This window comes from Belonocnema kinseyi, chromosome 8, assembly GCF_010883055.1.
Source record: "Belonocnema kinseyi isolate 2016_QV_RU_SX_M_011 chromosome 8, B_treatae_v1, whole genome shotgun sequence".
NCBI classification, from domain to species: domain Eukaryota; kingdom Metazoa; phylum Arthropoda; class Insecta; order Hymenoptera; family Cynipidae; genus Belonocnema; species Belonocnema kinseyi.
In genome coordinates, this window is record NC_046664.1 from 16,307,385 (window position 1) to 16,312,385 (window position 5,001).

At 25.6% G+C, this 5,001-nt stretch overlaps 1 protein-coding gene across 1 annotated transcript in view; it reads right to left on the bottom strand.

Annotated features, from left to right (window-relative positions):
• LOC117177976 (UPF0389 protein GA21628) overlaps positions 1–5,001 on the bottom strand; it is a 10,188-nt gene that overhangs the window by 917 nt on the left and 4,270 nt on the right. The gene's annotated exons all lie outside the window — the stretch shown is intronic.

Here is a 5,001-nt window from a genome sequence, read left to right on the forward strand (position 1 = left end):
ATATATATATTTAAATTCTTTTCTGAATTTGAGGAGGAACCATTTTTTCTTAGTTGGAAGGACATTTTTTAGTTAAGATTTTTACCGACTTGAAATGAAAGAAATTTTGATTTTCAATTTTTTCTGAATTGGAAAAGGAACCGTTTTTTATTTTTAAGATTTTTACCGACTTGGAATTAAAGAAATTTTTTTTTTCATTTTTTTTCTGAATTGGAGGAGGTACCGTTTTTTATTTTAAAGAATTTAATCGAGTTGAAAGGAGGGAGGAAATTTTGGTTTTAATTTATTCTGAATTGGAAGAGGGAAATTTTTATTTTTTACTCCTTTTCTGAATTGAAAAATAGCCAATAAAAAAAATATATAATTTAATTCTTTTCTGAATTTGAAGAAGAACCGTTTTTTCTTAGTTAGAAGGACATTTTTTAGTTAAGATTTTTATCGACTTGAAATGAAAGAAATTTTGATTATCAAATTTTTTTTTAATTGGAAGAGGAACCGTTTTTTTATTTTTAAGAATTTTATCGAGTTGGAAGGGACGAAATTTTGATTTTCATTTATTCTGAATTGGAAGAAGAACCGTTTTATATTGTTAAGATTTTTACTGACTTGGAATTAAAGAAATTTTTATTTTAATTTTTTTTCTGGATTGGAAGAGGTGCCGTTTTTTATTTTAAAGAATTTAATCGAGTTGGAAGGGAGGAAATTTTGGTTTTCAATTATTCTGAATTGGAAGAGGGAAATTTTTATTTTTTACTCCTTTTCTAAATTGAAAAAGGGCCAATAAAAAAAATATATAATTTAATTCTTTTCTGAATTTGAAGAAGAACCGTTTTTTCTTAGTTAGAAGGACATTTTTTAGTTAAGATTTTTACCGACTTTAAATGAAAGAAATTTTGATTCTCAATTTTTTCTTAATTGGAAGAGGAACCGTTTTTTATTTTTAAGAATTTTATTGAGTTGGAAGGGAGGAAATTTTGGTTTTAATTTATTCTGAATTAGAAGAAGAACCGTTTTATATTTTCAAGATTTTTACTGACTTGGAATTAAATAAATTTTCATTTTTTTTCTTAATTGGAAGAGGAACCGTTTTTATTTTAAAGAATTTAATCGAGTTGGAAGGAAGAAAATTTTGGTTTTAATTTATTCTGAATTGGAAGAGGGAAATTTGTATTTTTTATTTATTTTTTATTTTATATATATATATATATTTAAATCCTTTATGAATTTGAGAAGGAACCATTTTTTCTTAGCTGGAAGGACATTTTTTAGTTAAGATTTTTATCGACTTTAAATGAAAGAAATTTTGATTTTCAATTTTTTCTTAATTGGAAGAGGAACCGTTTTTTATTTTTAAGAATTTTATCGAGTTGGAAGGGAGGAAATTTTGGTTTTAATTTATTCTGAATTAGAAGAGGAACCGTTTCTTATTTTAAGAATTTGATCGAGATGGAAGGAAGGATATTTTGGTTTTCAATATTTCTTGATTGGAAGAGGAGCAGTTTTTATTTTTAAGATTTTTATCGAGGTGGAAGGGAAGAGGAATTTTTTTATTTGAAATCACATTATTTATAATATTTATATTCTTAAAATCATAGAAAAACGATTTTCCTTTATATAACGCTTAAGGTAGTTTTCTTGCGAAAAATCTGATATCTAAAAAAAAGATTTTCTATGATTTTAAAAATCAAAATATTAGAACTGATGTCATTTCAAATAAAAAACATTATGTTTTTTGTTAGAAACTAAATAAGTGCCTTCTCCAATTTTGAAAAACTTGAAAACTAAAACTTCCTTCCAACTCGATAAAAATCTTAAAAATAAAAAACTGTGCCTCTTCCAATTTAGAAAAAATTGAAAACCGAAATTTCTTTTATTCCAAGTCGCTAAAATAAAAATATTAAGAACTAAATGTCCCACTTCCAATTTTAAAAAAGTCTTAAATAAAATTGTCTTCCTTTTGACTAAATAAAATGTTTTTTTTTTAATTACCCTCTTCCAATTCAGAAAAAATATTGAAATAAAAATTTCCCCACTTTAGGGCAATATAAATGGTAAAAAAATAAAATGGCCTCTTCCAATTCAAAAAAATAAATTATCAAAATTTCCTTCCTTACACGGAACTAGACAATTTAAAAAAGTCCCTCTTCCAATTCAATATTTTTTTCTGTTTAATGACAATTTTCCAATTCAGGAAAATGATTGAAAAAAAATTGTGTTGCACATATTAATTTTATTCTCAAATATAAATCGAGGAAAAAACATTTGGAATTAATTAATTAATTAATTAATTTTACTTTTAAAATGAAGGCTAAAAAAATTTGTAATTCCGAATTTTTAACTTAAACGCTCAATAATTTACACTATAAAATGGAAATTTTTAACACTTTTAAATTAAACATTTTTATATCAAATATCGTTTTAAATGGCAAAATTCTTAAATTTTATGAATTTAATAGTTTAAAGATCTTTGCTTGAAAAATATGAACGAAATTTGCGCCTGTCCACTCAATAAAAACTGTAAAAAGAAAAAATTTGCCTCTTCTAATTCAGAAAAATAATTAATAACCAAAATTTCCTTCGAAAAAAGATGAAAATCTTAAAAATAAAAAACCGTTCCTCTTCCAATTAAGAACAAATTGAAAACGAAACTTTTTTCATTCCAAGTCGCTAAAAATATTAAAAACCAAAAAATTTCATTGAACATAAAAAAGTCCCTTTTCCAATTTAATAATTTTGTCTTTCTTAAACAAAATATATTAAAAATTCTTTAAATAAAATAATTTTTTTTAAATGTCCCTTTTACAATTCGCAAAAAAATTGAAAATCAAATTTTCCTCCCTTCCAACTGAATATACTTTTTTAATGACCATTTTTCAATTTAAAAAAAAGGTAGAAAATAAAAAGTCTCCGTCTCCAACTCAATAAAAATGAAAAAATGTCCCTCTTCCAATACAGAATAAATTAAAATCAAAATTTCATCCCTTTCAACTCGATAAAGATTAAAAAAAATAAAAAAACTGTTCATTTAGAACAATTTCTTTCATTCCAATTCGGTAAAAATCTGAACTAAAAAATGACCTTCCCACTGAAAAAAATTAAAAACAAAATTTCCTCCATCCAAAATTAATAAAAATATTTAAAAAAGAAATCTTGAAAAGGGTTTTTCTCCAAAATTTTTAATTCAAATCACAATCAAAATGTTAAAAATGTAATAAATGTTTTTTCCAATTTCAAACATCTTGAAAACTAAAATTTCCTCCCTTCCAACTCGATAAAAATCTTAGAAATAAAAAACTGCTCCTCTTCCAATTAAGAAAAAATTGGAAACCAAAATTTCTTTCATTCCAAATGGCCCTCTTTCAATGAAAAAAAAAAATTAGGCAATATTTCCTCTTTTCTTACCCGATAAAAAACTTAAAAACACAAAAAATGTTCGTCTTCAAATTCAGAAAAAAATTGAAAATCAAAATTTCCTCCATTTTAAGTCGGTAAAAATCTTAACGAAAAAATGTCCTTTCAACTGAAAAAAAATTTAAATCAAAATTTCCTCCATTCTAAATTATTAAAAATCTTAAAAACAAACCAAAAATATCCCACTTACAATTCAGAAAAAATTGAAAATCAAATTTCCCTCCCTTCCAACTCAATAGAAATAGAAATAGAAAAGAATTCAATAGATATGAAAAGAAGTCCCTCTTCCAATTCAAAATAAATTAAAACCAAAATTTCCTCCCTTCCAATTCGATAAAAATCTTAAAAATAAAAACGGTTTCTCTTCCAATTTAGAAACAATGAAAACCAAAATTTTCTCCGTTCCAAATTAATTAAAGTCTCAAACACAAAAAACCAAAATTACAATTCGATCCAATTCAATATAATTAAGAAAAAACTGAAAATCAAATTTTCCTCACTTCCAACTCAATTTTCTTTTAAATTACCCTCTTCCTGTTCAAAAAAAGCTTTAGAAAAAAAAGTCCCCTCCTCGAACTCAATAAAAATATTTTTTTAAATTATCCTTCCAATTCATAAAATATTTAAAACCAAAATTTTTTCCAAAAAAAGAAAAGACATTATTTTTAAGCCAAAATTTTGAATTTTCAACCAATAAGTAAAATTTTCTACGAGAAAAGACGAATTTGTATACAAAAAGGTTAATTTGATACCACAAAAGATGAAGTTTCAACCAAATAAATTTTGTAATCAAATATTTTAATTTTCAACAAGAAGATTAATTTTCTAACCAAAAAGTACGAATTTTCAGTTCGTTTTTCACCAGTCAGTTGAATTTTTATCAAAATAATTCAATTTTCAGTTAAAAAATTAGTTTTTACCAGAAAATAAAAAAAAAGAGTTTTTAACTAAATACTTAAAGTATATGTAACTATTTTGTCGGAGAGATTGAAGATAGAAGTTGAAGAAAAAAAGATCGAGTCACAGAATCAGACAGGGTTTAGAAAAGGAATGGGGGTAATGGACAACATATATGTTCTGAACTATCTAGTAAATAAGAGAATTAAAAGGGAAAAAGGGGCAACGATAGCAATGTTCGTGGACTTAAAGGCGGCGTTTGACTCATTAGATCGAGGCGAAATAGACAAAGTTATGGTAAAGAAGGGGATAAGAGAGGGATAAGGGAGGGAGTAGGATAGGGAAGGAAAAGATATATACACTGGCATACGCAGACGACATAGTGTTGATGGCAGAGGATGAAGAAGGGATGGCGGGATTAATTACAGGATTAGAGAAATACTTAGATGGGAAAAACCTGAATGTAAATGTAGAAAAGACAAAGATAATGAGGTTTAGAAAAGGAGGAGGAAGGAAGAAAGAATGGACAGGGAGATGGAAAGGAATAAAGTTAGAAGAAGTCAAAGAGTATATAAATATTTGGGATATATTTTGCAGACGAATGGAGATCATACAGCTCATGTAAGAGAAAGGATAAAAAAAGCAGCAGGGGTAATGAAACAGATATGAGGAATAGGAAAACGGAGGTTCAAA